This window comes from Callospermophilus lateralis, chromosome 11, assembly GCF_048772815.1.
Source record: "Callospermophilus lateralis isolate mCalLat2 chromosome 11, mCalLat2.hap1, whole genome shotgun sequence".
NCBI classification, from domain to species: Eukaryota; Metazoa; Chordata; class Mammalia; order Rodentia; family Sciuridae; genus Callospermophilus; species Callospermophilus lateralis.
In genome coordinates, this window is record NC_135315.1 from 86,770,471 (window position 1) to 86,789,424 (window position 18,954).

The window sequence follows — 18,954 nt, forward strand, 5'->3', positions numbered from 1 at the left end:
GCGGTCAAAGACTGGGAACTGGAGATTAAAGTAGTGCTTCTCAATTTAATCGTTGCAAAACTCGCCTCCTGATTTTATTGGTATGTACTTAATGAATTGTTCAACTGTTGTTTCCTTCCGCAGTTAGAGGAATACGCAGTGAAATCGGGTAGCTTTTTGTAGAGGAACATGAGGAGTGTTTTGGGGGAGTCAGAGTGAACCAGGAGGTAGGCTGGGGCAGATCACTGGCATCCCTGGGAACCATGCTGAGGGCTTGGACTTTCTCCGAAGGATTTTTGGAGCGGTTTGCCAAGCAGACTGTGTGCAGAGCCCTAGGAAAGGAAAGGATTCAAGAAGAAAGGCCCTTCTCTTGCCACACAGGCCAGTGGGAGCTGGTGGGTGCTGGCAGGTGCCTACCTGGTAGAGTAGAACCATTGGGATTGGTCATGTGACTACATCTGTACTGACTCCCAGTGCTGGTCTTCTAAGGTTTGCTTTCTGTACCACCATTATCCAGTATTCACAATTGTGCTTGAAAGACGTGTGGCTTGTGTATGAACTTCCCCTCCCTTTATCTCTGCAATTGAAGTCTTTTCAAACTAGAGTTGTGGAATGAACTGAAAGAACAGTCCAGGGCATCAAATTTCTGTTCATTTCACCCTAAGTATATAAAAGCAAAGCTACTCGCCTGTCCTTTTTGAGAATGGAGGGAAGTATTTACTAAATCAGCTCTTACTTCACTAAGTATTTGCAAAAATACCATCCTACCTGGCTCTGAGAGCTGCAGTGTACAGGTGCCTGGGCACATCACAGCCCTTCACACACACACACACATACACACACACACACACACACACACACACACACAAACAAATCACATGTCAGGTTGTACCTTTTTTCCTCCATTTTAAGATGAAGGAATGGACTTCTGCTGAGAAAGTTTATAAGTTGGTTCAGTGGTTCGAATGAATTTTCCTCATCCCTTGGAACTTACAACTAGGGAAGAGGGGACTAGATCAAGTTTCATTTCTGTCCTGTCCCATATGTACCACTATACACAGTGTCTATTTAAATCTAAATTGAAATTGATGTACAATTAATGCAAATTACAATTAATACAATTAATGTTTTAGGCTGGGGTTGTGGCTCAGGGGTAGAGCACTCACCTATCATGTGTGAGGCACTGTTAAATCCTCAGCACCACATAAAAATAAAATAAAGATATTGTGTCCATCTATAACTGAAAAATCAATATTTAAAGATTCACACATCAGCGACCCCAATATTGAGCAGTGCCACTATAAGATATTTTCATCATTGCAAGAGAGTCTTGTGCGCAAAGCTGCTTTACACAGATTCTAATTATGTTGCCATTTCAAGGTGACTTTCCTGGCAGTTGATTAACAAAAAGTTGAAGAACCTTGCTTTTTTCAATGGAATTTTTTATTGAGGTAATAATAAATTCACAAGCAGTTTTAAAAAAACAAGAGAAATCTTACAGGTCTCCCAGTTTCCCTCAGTCTGCAAACTCTAGTATGATATCACACATATATTAACATGAAAAGGATGACAAGTCATTTTTGGAGTTCTTCTGTTTTGTGTCCTTACTCATGGGTGTACAGTTACTTCTGTATGATTTCATCACATGTGTAGATTGTACAGGGCTCCTGCCCAAGACACAGCGTTTCCAGGAGCAGAAGGGCGACTATTGTTGCTGTTGTATAACCAAACTCTTCGCTCTTGCTCCCAAACCCAGTCTATCCCCTATCAATCAAGCATCTGCTTCCCTTTTCTCCAGGTTGTTGGAAACTTGTTACACAGATGAAGCCTAGGATATGTAACCCTCTGGGCTGTCTTTTTCACTTGGCTAATGAAGTGGCTTTGTGTGTTCTCCTTCAGCCGAGTGTAGGTGTGGTCTGTGGTTGGGTGGTCTCTCCTCTCTTGCTTTCTTCTTAGGTGTGGTGAGCCAGTGCAGGAGGGCGTGGGTTAAGGATGTGGGTTGAGTTAGAGTGGGTAGGAGGGCCACTCGCTGATGGCTGGTGGTGCAGGAGCTTGGAAAAGAGAGCACCTGCTGATTAAAAAGGCAGTGCCTGACAGAGGGCTCTGGATCATGATTTTCAGGCTGGTTTGTTTATTCTTTCAGAACTGGTCCCCACACAAGAGTTGACAGTTCAATGGGGCTAAATGCTCCAGAAAATATGGTATAGGAACCATCAAGAGCAGAAACAATCGGAGAAAAAAAAATCATGGGTATCCTCAGTCACAGACACCAAGGAGGGAAATGGGAGAAGGAATTCCCAGCAAAAGAAGGTGTTCTAAGAAAGAATGGATGGTCAGCTGTTCCAAGTGTTAGGGGAAAAAGTGAGAAAGAGAAAAAGAAAACTGAGACACAGCCAAGAATCTTCTCAAGAGGTAGTCTTTGATCTCTTTGGGAAACATATTTATAGTAACGGTGGAGAAAGGAGTAGTAAACAGGGAAGGGACAATCATCAACAATTATATTTCATATCACCTTCAAAATATACACCACAAAGGAGAAATCACATATGGAGACAGACTAGCAAGACTAGGGTAGAGAAATTATACGATGGGAAGAATTGAATCAAGACAAATGTGAACATTGGGGACAGGAAATGTATGAACAATGGCTGGTTAACTGCAATAGGACAGAAAAGATGTGAAGGCTCCCAACCTAGACCATGGAGAACTCACTAGGGTGGGGATAGGCAGACTCTGTCTTGGAATCCAATCCAGTGAGTCAGGCCTCATATCCACAGGGTTTGGCAACAACTAACCAACCATCTTCCAGGGAGCACTGAGCAGGGGGAAGGACTGGGAAGGAGTACACGTGTTAACACAGTGAAATATGAAGTCTTCCAGCAAGTAAACTGGAGCAGGAACAGGAACAGGAATATTGTAGGAAATAAGCTGAGAGACAGCCAAATAGCATCAGAAGAGTGGAGTAGTAACACAGATCCTGCTAATGGACTCTGGTTCAGGGGCAAGACTCCAGTCCCTGGGTAGAACTGGCAAAGGCAAGTAGAAAGTACTATAGTGCCAGAGGAATAAGGAGACAGAATGCCCGGCAGGCTTTTAAGAAGCAATAAGGTGCCCAAGATCGTGTGGAAGCTAGTGAGCAGATCTGAGGTGCAAAATAGAGCCAAAGGGGCCAAAAAGTGATTTCCTGCAGCCCAGAACACTGGGCCAGAGCTCCTCAGCCCCTCCTAGTAAGACAGAAAAAGCCTAGCATAAACAAGTCGGGTTGCAAGGATCCCCTTGGAAGAAGACTGCCAAGACTAAGAATCAGGCAAAAGTCAAAGTAGGAGTGCTTCAAGATCAAGGGGGATTTTAAAACATAAAAAGAAGTCAGAGTAAGGGGAAGTTCAGAGAGAAGGTAGTGAGAAGCATTTTGTGGGGAGAAGACCAAGAAAGAAGGGAAAGTAGGGCTGGGATTGTGGCTCAGTGGGAGAGCACTTGTCTGGCATGTAAGAGGAACTGGGTTCAATCCTCAGCTCCACATAGAGATAAAAGGTATTATCCATATCTAACTAAAAAATATTTTTTAAAAAGAATGTAAAGGAATGAAATTCCCAAGGAATGCCTGACCTTTCTCTCACCAGACCTAACCAGTCACAGACCCAATGCTTTACTGTAAAGTAAAGTAAATGTACCAAATCAGAGGACCTGAGATTCATCTGCTGTGTGAGGGCCAAGGAAGAATTTCTTCATTATGAAAAATGGTAAATACACAGACGTAAGTCCCTGAAGACGTAAATACTTTCTCATGATGCGGACTCACATGTCCAGAGTAGTATCTTGGGTACTATTCTAACTGAAGACCAACAATGAGCTAGAGAACCTTGCACAGAATTTGGTAGTTCCATTGCTTTTCTTCTGATCTTGCCTATCTCCTCCTGGCAATTGGTTTGCAGCTTTACAGCTTTTGAAGTTCAGGTCAATAGGCCAGGTTCCCTTTTAGTGGAGATCACTGAAAAGGCATATTATTTCTTAGCCTTTGAAGTCATCACTTCCAAGTTTAAACTTTTTAAATGGCTCAAAATTTAAACTCCTGTCTAAAAAAATTATATCCTTGGTTTTGCAGTAGGAGGAGGACATTTTAGATTTTCTTGTGTTGGCCTAATGGATGCTGAGGAACCATTCAGAGAGATCTTTCAGAGGAGAAGCAGAAAGAGGCAGCCTCCCATTTCTTTCTAGAGATTAAATCACAAGGCCTCCAGGCAACTCTAGTGGCCTTGATACAACATCTCAGTAAAGAAATGAGAGGACATCCTGACCCAACAACACTGTGACCACAGTGCAGGATTATGGCAAGGGAGGGCTGGACTAGGTAGGGAGTCCAAGTGACAAGGCCTCCTACTCTCTACATCCAGTTCCTACCCACCCAAAGTCAGGAACCTGAATTAGACAACAAGGCAAATTTAAAAGTCAGCTCGGAACTATGGTTGCTATGTCATTTTTAACTAAATGTAGAACATCATCCATTTTCAAATTCCAGTTTAAAAAAAAATCAAACACATAGTTCCTGAGAGTTGGCTACCAGGTCATGATACACATACTGTGTACGAGGTGCCTCAACATGGGGGCAGGGAGCTCTGCAGAAATACAGTACCCATTGCTGTCTATTTTGGTGGCTGATAAGCCCCACACTGCTGCAGACCAGGAGTCACACTCGGCAATCTTCCTCTTCCGTACCACCTCACAGAATTTTCATGCAAAAGATCTTCAAGGGATAATGAAAGGGCCAATGAAGTTAGCAGGGAAAGCACATGAGCAAGTCACAGTTGTTCTGCATCATAATGTGTAGAAGGTATCATGTGACATTACCTGGCAAGAGAAAGCTTGCAAGAGAGCAAGAAGGTGGGAGCAAAAAGGCAATTAAATTTCAACATGAGTTTGAAGAGGGTAGTCAAACCATTTCATGATGTAACTGAGCTCCCCAAGCTAGTCCACCTCAATATCTTTAAAATTAACCATATCCACAATGTTCTTTCTGCCATACAAGAAAACAGATTCATGGGTTCTGGGGACTGGGATGCCAACAAGACTGAGAGTCTCATTATGCCAACCAAGGTTGGTGTACATTATGTCCTTGATACTTAGAAATTGCGTTGACAGTAGGGTAGAGGAGCAGGAGAGAGAAGAAGTAGTAGTGGCCTGCTGATTAATATTCATTGCCTGAATATTAAACACATGGAAAAGTTAGTTCAATAAATCCACAGATAGCACATTCAAAACAGTCTACAAAGGAAAGCTAGGGAATATCTGTGCCACCATCAACTTTTGAAAGTATTCCAGGTAATGGCAACTCCTCTTTAGTAAATATGTTGGTGTTATTTAAAATCATGAGAATCTTAGTATATTTTTCAACTCAGAATGACATTTTTAACAAGAAACCCAAGCAGTCTGTGGACAACAGAATAAAGAACCCTGGGCTGATGAACCAGTGTGGGAACATCCCAGGTGTGCCCATGAAGCAGGAGATGGTCCAGGCACAGTCTCACATCAGAGCAGCAGGGAGCAGTATTTCCGGGGCTGAAGCAGGAGAGGTGTGGGTCTGACACTCTCACTTGAGACGCAGCTATGGAATCCTGGGGACACGATGATCAGCCAACCACATCTGAAGTCTGGACTCCCAGTCCCAACCCAGCTATTGACCAGCCAGAATATGGGTACTAACAAGTGGCAAAAGGGCAAGCTGTCCATCTTCTGTCCTAGGTAAAAAGAGATCCAAGCCAGCTATGGTAGAACAGGCCCATAATCCCAGCTACTTTGGAGGATGAGGCAGAAGGATTCCAAGTTCTAGCTCAGCCTGAGCAACTTAGCAAAATCCCATCTCAAAGCAAAAAAATAAAAAATAAAATAAAATAAAAAAATAAAGGGCTGGGGATGTAACTCAATGGAAAGCACTTGCCTAGCATATACAAGGCCCTGGGTTCAATCCCCAGTGCCACACACACACACACACACACACACACACACACACACCCACTTACACACCCACTTACACAATACAACACACATGCTGGATTCCCAAAACACAAGTATACAGTCAACTTTTAAAGATTTCCAAGGATCACTTCTCTTGCTCACAGGGCTATGTCCTGGGTACTCAGTGCAGATACAAAATGGCTCTTGCGTCTGATGTTGGGTTTACTTGGGTCCCAGGAATGGATCTCCAGTGCAGTACCCAAGGCTGTCTTATGAAGATGTGGGAAGGGGAGATCTTAATTTTTTTAAACTACATACAGTAGCATCACTAGCTTCTACTACAATGCTGCTTTATTTTCACCCCTCCCCCCAAAAACCTGACGGATAAGTCCTAGAAACCCTTCCCCCAAATAAGCCAGGGGCCGGTGTTCCCTAATATCAAAATGCCTTGATGTGTTGGATGGAAGCAACTAATAATGAATCTCTCTTAATCCTAAGGAAGCCCTGCTAAGAATTACCTTGATTATCTTTTTAACATTTACTTATGGGCTGGGGATGTGGCTCGGGCGGTGGTGCGCCCGTCTGGCATGCGAGCGGCCCGGGTTCGATCCTCAGCACCACATGCAGGCAGGGGATGTTGTGTCTGCCAAGAACTAAGAAATAAAATATTGAAAGGTTCTCTCTCTCTCTCTCTTTCTCTCTCTCTCTCTCTCTCTCTCTCTCTCTCTCTCTCTCCTCACTCTGTCTTTAAAAAAAAATTAAAAAAAATTTACTTACGAAGAAAGATTATTTTTATTACCAATAAAAATTGCTATTGGTTACTGAAAACTTATGTTCTGCCTGCACTAATATTGTATATATTAACTCACTTAATTCTCAACAATATAACCCAACAATAGTTTGATTATTTTGTATTCTACATAACTGAGGGACCCAGAGGTCAAATCTCTTACTCAAAATCTTTTAATTGGGGTAGGGGTTGTGGCTCAGCAGTAGAGCGCTCGCCTCACATGTGCTGAGACCCTGGGTTTGATCCTCAGCACCACAAAAAATAAATAAGTGAAATAAAGGTATTGTGTCCAACTACAACTAAAAACAAATAAATATTAAAAAGTAATATTTTAAGTGGCAGAACAAACATTCAAATCCAAGTACTCTGGGTCCTGGACCTAAACTCTTAACAACTCAGCATTCTTCCTCTCAACAATTAACAAATTCCTTCACAGTGGTCTTGCCTATATTTTTAAGCATAAATATGTTTGTCCTAAGACATTCTGACCTCATTAAAGGCAACAGTGCCATGGAATAGGAGTTCTTGGTTCACCTTTAAGAGCAAAGACAGGGGCTCATCAGTGTTTTCAAGTACTGCTACAAAAAAATGAGAGTAATATGATCTTGTTTATTTTAACAAAAGACAATGCTTCACAATAGAAATAATCACTGCCTTACCCATTAGTCGGCATCACCAACACCACACCTGTAGCCATAACCTGGTGACTTAGCTAAGAGTTCAGAGACAGTGTCTTTATCTTCTACATTCTCTCCGATAGCTCCAGCTAACCTGCTCCACAATATGCATGTTATACATGTTTCAGATACTTCCTTGGTAGTGTGACTGGTATTAAAAGGGAGCTTTCATCCCAGAACATGCCCCACCTCACCCCCGAAAAAAGCGTACTCTAAATCTCAGTTACAACACTACTAAAGACAAAGTGGTGAAGGCTTCTTCTCTCAATACTAACCAAATAGAGGTTACTGGAAAAACAATTCTGAGATGCAAGTCTAGACCCTGAAACTAGATTGATCTGGCACCAATTTATAGGAAGGATTACATAAACCTTTGGGGACTGGCTTAAAACTGTTTTGCCCTAAATTTAACTATCCAGCATGTAACTCCCTTTCCATTGTTTGGAGACATCTCCCCACACATACTGGCAAGGGCATCTCTACAGAAGCTGAACCTGCCAGGACCCACTAGCTCCTGTTTGGAGAGGAGGCTGTCACATGGCCTCCCATCACCACTCAGATGCTCTGGCTGGGACCTGGACTCTAAACTGGGTGACTTGGTTTATTTTCCTCTCTCTGTTACACTTACATTTGTCAGTTCATTTGGTGTATTTTCACATGCCAATGGAAGGTTCCACAAGGACAGTAATAAGTCTTGTCCACTGCTACATTTCTGGTGCCTAAAATAATGCCTGGCTTATAAGAAGAATGCAAAATAAATATTTCTTGAATGAATCGATATATGGAAGGATTGATGGCTACATATGCCAAGAAAGGCTAATTTACTAGAAACTTCTTCACAGAATCATGCATGATAAAGAAGTTTATCCATGCATTCCACCAGTGTTACCCAAAGACCAAACAGGGCAAACAAGGTCATTTTGTGTTGTGGAAGGCTCTTCTCTCCTTCCACTTTCCAGCTTGTTCTCCTGAGCCAAACTCTGCATCCTCTTCCCCATGGCAGTGCAACTTCAAAGGATATTTTTAAAAGAGTACATTTTCACCATTTTGATGGTCAGAAGTTCCAAAATTGAAGAGGAGGAATATATTATGAAATCTTCTAAGTAGATTACTGGCCACTGTTGATCACCCTAGGGACTAGGAGAAGAGTTTAGGAATAGAGAGAGGCAAATATTGCCTCAAATTTAAAAGGGGTAGAAGTGATTCATAACAGAGACCACAATACTTAATATCAAGTCCCTTAAAATCTAGAGCAAATTAATGAACAGCATACAGCCTGGAACTCTTGACCCACACACCCCCTTCCCACTTTACATTTTAGTCTCCATACAAAATATCCCTGGTTGCTTCTACAATTACCTATGACTCTGCCAGAATAATCACCTTCACAGATGTCTTCGAACTGATCAACTCCATTTTGTCAATATCCATAACTAGAAATGGTGTTCCAGATAATAGGAGAGTATAGAATCATTCCAAATCATTTTGGTATCAATACATATCTATCAACAAAAAGCCTTTCTTGTAGCAAGGCTTTCACACAGCACATTAGAACTACTCCATGCCAGTCACTCCATCAGCCACACAGATCACAAAAAGGAGAAGACGTTGACTCAAGTGGCAAATGTGCGATACTTACTTCCTCTCCTTCTCTGTATTCTTAGAAATGGCAGAAGAGAAGGTTTTGAAAATACAGAAGCCATAAAACTACGTCACACAAGGAATAGTGCTGCCCCTGACCCGCTCGTGTGAATTTCCAGGGACACCAAATAAAACACAGACACACACTTTACCTTTAACCAAGCTTCAGGACGGCTTCTCTTTTCTGGGCCTCAGGCTCCCCAGATGGGAGAGCAAGAGAAAGTCACGAGAGGCTGGCGAGAGCCAGTGAGTGTGGAAAGCCTTTCTCGCACATGATTGGGCACTTCCCTGACTGGGTGTGAGGCGTTCCAGCTCAACTGTGTCAGAACTAATCCCCACCCTTTTTAGGTGCGAGAGCCCATCCGTGTGGGGGTGTGACTGACCATTGACCCTGAGACCAGTCACTGACCCTGACCTTGGAATGCTGTCCCCCTCAACCTTCATTGGATGGAATTTTCCCCTGAATTTCTTGTTCCCCAATAAAAGACCATTCTCTGGCGTGCTGTCTCTCTCTCCTGCTAGTCTCTTGTGTAAACCTCGCTGCCCCACTGGGTGGCTCCAGGCAGGAGCCAGAGGGGGAGCCATCTCAGACCTGGTCAAAGAAAAAGGTAAATTGAGTTTATGTGTCTTTATTTGGATCTCACTAGTTGACTTCTATGCTTAGGACCTCTAGTATGAAGCTAGCATGCTGGTCGTGCGGTTGAAGTGAGCACACTCAGAAGTGGGCTTTTATTGGGGGGGACCCTTGTTCTTAGAAAGTTCCATCCAAAAAAAGGCCAGAAGGGGCAGGGTTACAAGGGACAGGTGAGAGTAATTCAACCCAAGGGGCATCACCTATATCTGAAGACCCACCCTCAACTTTCCGAACTGGGACAACGCCCAGATCACAAGGAAATGTGGTGATGATGGTCAAAGGCTCTCCTTCAGGATGGAAGGTGCGAGTCATTTGGAGTGGCTCCCCACAGAATAGCACCCAATATTAACTGGAAATTTTGAGACAAAAAGCAAAAAGACATAAACTGGTAAATCAATTTGTCAGAGCAAAGTGCAGGCGAAATGCACAACGATGTCTGCTGTAGGGGAATGACACACAATGCCCCAGCTCTGAGGCAATGCTCCAAAACGCAAGGGGTACATGGAAAGAAACCACAGGGGATTCACTTAGTCACTGTGTTTGAAGTAGCCACTTCTAGCTCCTTCCCCCTCTTGAACTAAGTGGGGGCCAGCAGCAACACAGTGAGCAGGCTGACTTGAGAGGCTGGGATACTTGGGCCTAAAAGGCAGCATTCCACCTGAAGATACGGCAGAAAGTGGTCAGATGCTCATTGTGCCCATCTTCCTTTCCTGGGCACACCGAAGACTACATTTGCCAGGTACTTTGCAGTTCTGAGATCAGGTACTAGTTTCTAGCCAACGTTTAGCAAGGAAATGTACCCCTTCCAGGCCTGGTCATAAGTGCCCCATACAATCCTCCTCATTCTTTCCTCTCTAAAAATAAAAGATCCAATTACTATCTATAAGGAGTCCCTGGATGGGGACAATGCCCCAAAATGGAAGGGGAAAAAACAGGGCCCTTTGAGAAAGAAAAAAAAAACCAAATCTTTATTGAACTACTAAGATTCTTCGGTTATTTATTACAGTTGACATGAGTTATACAATTAATACCACGGCCAAGGATGACCCAAGAGAATATGGCCACACAAGAAAATATCTTCAAAGCATCTCCAATCATCTCAGTCAAGGTACTGAAAGGAAATGGATGGCCAGCCCAAAGGTCTAGCTAAAGAAAAATTCATAAATGGACTATCTTAAGAGGTCAAAATAGGACTGAGAGAAGTTCTCAGACATGAAGCACAGTGGAAAACAACACCCCCAGCTCTGAAGTGGGAGAGGATAGAGTAGTTACCTGAAACCAGGGAGAGCAGAAGCCACAATAGAGAGTACTCGCATTCTGACAACAGGAGTTCTGACAACAGACTGAAAAACACCACCACTGCGGAACCAGAGACCCAGAGGAAGGTGAGGGAGATGGGATCCACACTCCAACCTTTCCTTCTGTCCTCTGCACTCATCTGGATTCATCCTTTGGCTGCAGTAACTGGAAGGCAGCAGGCCACAGAACCCAGCAATGCAGGGACCAGCCTCTTGGGCTAGAGCAAGGAAAGTTAGGATGCAGCATGGATCTGGAAGAGAAACTAAGAAAAGCTGCAACCTCCTTCCAAAAGTTCAGCATGCCCAACCCCAGTCTCAAGACAAAAGCAAGCACCTGTGATCAGAACTGGCACCCACAGAGGCAAATAAGACTCACAAAACAAAGATGAGCAGACAACAGAGAATCAAAGATTGAAGGAAAGAGAGGTACAAAAGCCACTGCAAAAAAGAAATGGTATCAAAGGAACCACAACTCCCAGAACCAACAGGATTAACGTAAGTGATGTATTTTGGAAATAGAGAGCAGCTATCACATTCATAAATTAGGAATCAGCTATGATATAGGAAAGTTTGATCTTAGAATTTTTAAAAACTGATTCAGATAATAAAACACCTGTTAGATGAACAGAATTGCAAAAAGTTCACAACTAGTAATTTATTGATCTGGAAAATTAAGCGAATAGATTTTTTTAAGACTATGTCACCAAAAGGAAAAAAAAATTAAAGACCTTTTATTAAAAAAAAAGCACAACTACCAATATCTATCTAACAAAAATTCTAGACAAGAGAAAAGTTTAGACATGGCAAAGAACAATAATTAGAAAACAAAAGAAAAATTTCCAGGACTGAAGAAAAATATGACTTTTAAATCCTATCACTTGAAAAAGATCTGCCGTCTGTCGTACTGTTGTAAAATTGGGAAGTTCACAGATCAGGAGAAAATCCTAACTGCTGCGTGAAAGGACAGACAGACTACCTAAAATAATAAATAAAAAATCTAGCCAGCATCAAATTTCTTCTTGACAATACTTGATGCTAAGGGACAATAGAGAAGGAAATACTTGAATGGAGAATCTGAATCCTGTCCAAATTAGCACTCAAAAGGAAAAACAAATTAAGGCATTTTCAGATGTTGAAAGATTCTGAATGCTAAACCTTCCCACATACACCTTCTCCAAAAGATTTAATCAAGCACAAAGAGAAAAAAATTCAAAAAGGCACACATGAGAGACCCAGGAATCAAAAGTATACAGAGAAACCAATGGAACATAATGTGGAAATATATTTAAAGATTTTAACAACATTCTGCAACTTAAATCCCAGGAGATCTCCACATGGTAGATGTTAGGGTTGGAAGTATAATGGAAATGAAGTGAAAACATGGTAAGCTTCTGGTTTTGTTTGGGGCATGAAGTCAAAATGGCTGATTATAAATAGTAACTAACCACCTAACAACGAGGGAAAAAATGTTCTAGATATGGAATTTTAAATAAATAGAAAGAACACTACATAAAAAATAAATTTGACCATCTCAACAAATGAGTGATTTTTATATTATAATAATTATTATTATTACATTAAGAAATTAGATATGAAATCATATAGCCTATAGGGAAACTTTCAGAAAAGATCATGTTTAATAGTAAAAGATTAGACAGTTAAGGTTAGGAAGAAGACAACCACACTGGCTATCACAATTATCATCTACCACTGTTCTATACATTCTATCTAAAAAGACAGAAAAGATAAGAAGAAATATAAATCAAAACAATAAAGTTTCAAATTTCTCTACTTATGGTATTAAAAATAATAAGTTCAGATACAAAGTCAACAGCTTTCTGACAAGTAATAGCAAACTGAATACCTCTCATATTATATTTTTATAGTTTTATTTTCTATTATTTAGTTCTTTTATCTATATGGTATAATCCTTAAGATATAAAGTAGGATTCTAAGATTTTAGGAATATAATTAATCATAAATAGATAATAATAGACCTTGGAATAAGTCTAATGAAAAATGTGTGAACTAGTTTTTTTTTTTTAAATCACACACACACACACATACACACACACACACACACACACACACACACACACGAATGGTTTTATTCCCTGGGTACATGTTGAAATCACTACAAAACTAATTAAATCAAAGTCTCCCAAGGGGAGTCCATGCCTTTAATATGTTCAACTAGGATTAAAACTCTATTATAAAATGTAATCCTGTTGTTTTTAATAATGCAAATATAACCTTTTTGGATGGGAAAATTAAAAATCATAGATTATCAGTTCTCCACAGATTATTCTATAAATTCAAAGCAATCTCAATCAACACCCGAAAAACTTTTTTTTTTTTTTTTTGAGCCAGAAAGTTAACTTTTAACTTCCACATCAGGGAGGAAAAAAAATGTCAAACAATCAAATATTTTTAAAAAATTAAAGAGAACTCCCATTGAGTATCAAAATGCTTCAAATCTGCATTAATGAAAGAGTATGCTGTTAGAACAGAACAGACAAGTCAACAAAAGTAAACAGTTTACAAACACTCTCACATACATATTTCATTTGTGTAGAGCTTCCATTCATTGGGAAAAGGATATGGATCATATCACTGAACAAATGATATTCAGAAATTAAATATTTATTAAGAGAAACTAAGTTACACTTCCCTCCCTCATAGCATACTCTAAGACAAATACTGGATAGATTAAAGAACTAATCATTTAAAAATGTAAACATTAGGAGGAAATCCAGAAAGACTATAATCTATGGATGAGATGTTCCTAACCAAGTCAAAACCAGCAAAAACTGAGAAATATATTCTCATGAAAATTAATCCCATTGATGGATTCATTAAAAAGTTTCTTCTCAGCAAAAGAAATAATCTGTGAGGTGAATAGAGAGCCTGCATCTTAGGAACAAATCTCTATCCCTCACACATCAGATAGAGCACTAATCTCTAGGGTATATAAAGAACTCAAAAAGCTAAACACCAAACAAAAACAAATAACCCACACCCAAAAAAAAAAACCAAATAACCCAATCAATAAATGGGCCAAGGACCTGAAGAAACACTTCTCAGAAGTCAATATATAATCAATCAGCCAATATATGAAAAAATGTTCATCATCGCTAGCAATTAGAGAAATGCAAATCAAACCTACTCTAAGATTTCACCTTACTCCAGTCAGAAAGGCAGCTATCAAGAATACAAACAATAGTAAGTTTTGGTGAGGATGTGGGGGAAAAGGTACACTCATACACTGCTGGTGGGACTGCAAATTGGTGCAGCCAATATGGAAAACAGTATGGATATTCCTTGAAAAACTGGGAATGGAATCACCATTTGACCCAGTTATCCCACTCCTAGGTCTATACCCAAAGGACTTAAAAACAGCATACTACAGGGACACAGCCTCATCAATGTTTATAGCAGCACAATTCACAATAGCTAAACTGTGGAACCAACCTAGGTGCCCTTCAGTAGATGAATGGATTAAAAATGTGGCATATATACACAACTGAATATTACTTGGCAATAAAAATAAAATCATGGCATTTGCAGGTAAATGGATGGAGTTGGAGAAGATAATGCTAAGTGAAGTTAGCCAATCCCCCAAAAAACAAATGCCAAATGTTTTCTCTGATATAAGGTAACTGACTCATAGTGGGATAGGGAGGGGGAGCATGGGAGAAATTGATAACTCTAGATAGGGCAGAGGGGTGGGAGGGGAAGGGAGGGGGCAGGGGGTTAGCAAGGATGGTGGAATGTGATAGATATTATTATCCAAAGTACACGTATGAAGACACAAATTGGTGTGAACATACTTTATTTACAACCAGAGATATGAAAAATTGGGCTCTATATATGTAACAAGAACTACAATGCATTCTGCTATCATTTATTTTAAAATAAACAAATAAATAAAAGAAGCCAGACAAGAATCACCTATTATATGATTTCATTTACATAAATGTTAAGAACAGGCAAATATTTAGAGATAGAAATAGATGTGAGGTCTCCCCAGTGGGGAGAAGAATAAGGGGAACTGGGAGTGATTGCTGATGGGTATAGACACAAGAATCACTTAATATATGATGATTTCATTTACATAAATAGGCAAATCTACAGAGACAGAAATAGATGTGTGGTCTCCCCAGGGGGTGGGGTGGGGGTGGGGAGAATAAGGGACCTGGGAGTGATTGCTGATGGGTATAGGGTTTGTTTGTTTGAGGGGGATGAAAATTTCCTAAAATTAGATTATGATGGTAGTTCTGATTATACTAAAATTTTTTGAATTTTATAAAGGGAAGATTGTATATAGCATGTGAACTATGTTGGCTGTACTTTTGTGAATGAAAAGTAAATACTTTTTCTTGCTACCTCTTCCCTCCCAGCTTAAGAAACTGTTTGTGACTCTTCTTTTAATTGAAATGTAGTTGTTTGCATAACATTAATAAAAATGGTGCATTTGTAATGGGATATACTTGGAAATTTTGTTATGGCTTCCTAGCCTTGAGAGGCTTTTGAAAACAACAAATCTGCAATTCATTCAGAAGTTCCAGCAAAGAAAATTTAAAGACTAAATGTGGTAGTCACACCTTTATTCTTGCTGCATTATGGAAGGAATAAGACATGTTTAATGAAGCTGTATTTATTTGGCAAGCAACTTAGCCTGGAGGATGTTTAGAGAAAGGCTACCTGTCATGAGACCCTAGCTCTGCTCACTGGGTTTGCGTCTGTTATCTGCCTGTTGACTGGACTGGATCCTGAACTCTTGGGGTTCATCCAGTACAGATTTCCCCCACAGAGTCTCTAAGAAGAGCTTCCCTGTTCCAGAAGGCCAAGGAGCTGAAGCTGGCCAATGCAACATGGAGCACAGGGACACGTCTCATGGTGGGTGTGCGAACCACACAGAGAGCTCCACAAACCCCTGATGCCACCTTGAGCAGTCATTGAGACTGCAGACCATGCTGGAGACTGACGACACGAGGCTGTGCACAGCTTTCCCCAAGATGGAGAGAAGACTCCCCTTTGTGAGCCTCTTCATCTCTCCTTGCTCATGCCTACATCTTTCGCTTGGCAGGAAGACGCTGTCATTAGCTTTTCACATCCAGTGGCTCCTTTGGGTCACTTGACAGAGGGGACCTGTGATGTCAAAAAAGCTTGACATAACATAAGCGATCGGTTAGTCTAGCTGGTGGCTAGCTTTCACAACAGCCCTTCTGCCACTGTGTTCCAGTGGTGAGGAGGACCCTTCAATAGACAGCCTCCTAGAAGGGTTTGTCTCTCTCCTTGTTTTAATGGAACCCAGTGATAGGATACTAGATAACAGAATTGCTCCTTACTGGCCGAAAAGGGAGGAGCCTGGGCAGTTGCTAGGACTCCTTGTGGCACATGGAATAATACCTCTGGGTATTGTGTAGCCTCAGGTGCCAGAAGTTGTTGAGCCAGTGACTTGGTTGAAATGCCTTGAGCCTCATTGGGCTCACTCTTTGATTTTGCTCAGGGAGACCCTGGCTAATGGCTGTATTTTAAACTCATGGTATGATCCTCTGATAGTCACAGTCGTCTGCCTGGTACACTGTGTTCTCTGAAAAAGTATGAAATATCCACATGGAGCCATGTCCTGTCGGGAAGTTGTTTTTCTTCAGCTAGAATCATGGAAGCTCTTCAAACCTGTGATCACGAGGCCATCAAGGACATGTTGGGACTGGAAATGGCAAATGATCAGACCAGAGCAGAGTTGCTCCACCTCAGTTGCGTGCTTGAAGCACAACCAGAACCAGAGAACCAGAGTGCCTGAACCAGAGTAAGAAAACTGGCTTTGAGAGTAGCCTCCCATTCTGTGGTTCTACACAATGCGGAGTTATGATCCATGTATACGTAATACGTCAAAGTACAGTCTCCTGTCATGTATATCTTAAAAGAACAAAAAGAGAAAAGAGTTTGAAATGAATGATTTGACTTTCCTCATCGCTTTTGTTCTTATGAAACCATCCTACCTTGCTCAGCTCATAGGATCCCTCATTCTTTTTTACAGAATGAAGTGCTGCCTTATTCTATAACAAGAAACAAAAGACAACTAAGGTCTTTTTTTAACTTTTAAAATTGTTTTTAGATATTAATGGACCTTTATTTTATTCATTTATTTTTATGCAGTGCTGATAATTGAACCCCCTGCCTCACACATACTAGGCATACCACTGAGCTACAGCCTCAGCCCCCCAAGTAAGATCTTTATCAGAGTTTCTTGTGGGGCTGGGGTTGTGGCTCAGAGGTACAGCACTCGCCTACCAAGCGTGAGGTACTGGGTTTGATCCTAAGCACCATATAAAAATAATATAAAGATATTGTGTCCACGTATTTAAAAATGTCTTGTAATTTTGTGTGTTTACAGTTAGGGCTGATTCCCAGAAAGCTCCCATGAGGGAGGGAATGTTTATGCACCTCTATTACTTTGGGAGACCTGAGGAAAGAAGAGTAATATTGCAGAAAGGGGAATTATGTACCGGGGATTGAGTCAGCACTGGGTAGCAGCTTCGGAGGTCCAGTTGGGATTGTGATTGTACATCTCAAGAGTGCCCAGTCAGCCCTGTGATTCCCTCCTCCCAGTGTCTTGCTGCTAGTCAGGCTGGGTGTGGTGGTTCCTTTTGCAATTATTTATTTCAAAAGTAGTCAAAAGTCTATTCAACTGCTTTAATGTAAAGTTTTTTGTAAAGAAAACCTAGAAAGGTCCCAATGAGTCCCAGCCACGCAAACACAATGTCCCTTTGGCTTGCACCTTCTCGGTCTCTGCTTTCCCTATGGCTTCAGTCTGTGCTGTTCTGTTTCTTTCTAGGGAGACTTTCTGGATCCCACAAAGCAGAGGGCACCCGCCCCTGAGCCGCTTGCACAATCGTGGTCCCCCAGGACTACAAGCTTTGCACCCCGACAGACCGCTTACTCTTAAAGGCGATGCCCGCGTTGTTGACCAGCACATCTAGTCCCCTGTACTCCTTGCGTAGGAAGTCGCCCAGATTGCGGATGCTCTGCTGGTCGTCGATGTCCAGCTGGTGGAAGAGCTGGCTCAGGCCCTCTGCCTGCAGCTGCTGCACTGCTGCCTGGCCCCGCGCCTCGCTGCGCGGTGAGCACCACGTCCCCAGAGAACTGGCGACAGAGGTCGCGCAGGGTGGCAAACCAATGCCCTTGTTGCTTCCAGTGACGAGCGCCACGGGGCGACAGGACGACATGGCTGGTGGGCAACGCGGAACACCTGCGCGGAAAGCGGACCTTAGAACCTCTGCACCGCTGGAGAGCAAAAGTGGAGCAACCGCTTTTGCCCGGGACCGCCCGCCCACCACGCAGGCGCAGGCGCAGCCCCGCCCCGCGCAAGGCGTGGCCCGCCTGGAGTCCCCTGGAGTCATCTTAGGTGGTCAAGGACTGGGAGCTGGAGATTAAAGTTGTGCTTTGCAATTTAATCTTTGCAAAACTCGCCTCCTGGTTTTATTGGTGTGTACTTAATTAATTGTTCAACTGTTGTTTCCTTCCGCAGTTAGAGGAATACGCAGTGAAATCGGGTAGCTTTTTGTAGAGGAACATGAGGAGTGTTTTGGGGGAGTCAGAGTGAACCAGGAGGTAGGCTGGGGCAGATCACTGGCATCCCTGGGAACCATGCTGAGGGCTTGGACTTTCTCCGAAGGATTTTTGGAGCGGTTTGCCAAGCAGACTGTGTGCAGAGCCCTGGGAAAAGGAAAGGATTCAAGAAGAAAGGCCCTTCTCTTGCCACACAGGCCAGTGGGAGCTGGTGGGTGCTGGCAGGTGCCTACCTGGTAGAGTAGAACCATTGGGATTGGTCATGTGACTACATCTGTACTGACTTCCAGTGCTGGTCTTCTAAGGTTTGCTTTCTGTACCACCATTATCCAGTATTCACAATTGTGCTTGAAAGACGTGTGGCTTGTGTATGAACTTCCCCTCCCTTTATCTCTGCAATTGAAGTCT

The 18,954-nt window shown here is 42.0% G+C and overlaps 1 pseudogene; it reads right to left on the bottom strand.

Moving 5' to 3' along the window:
* Positions 1 to 17,885: 17,885 nt before the first annotated feature.
* On the bottom strand, positions 17,886 to 18,203 carry LOC143410650 (carbonyl reductase [NADPH] 1 pseudogene; annotated as a pseudogene).
* Positions 18,204 to 18,954: the final 751 nt, after the last annotated feature.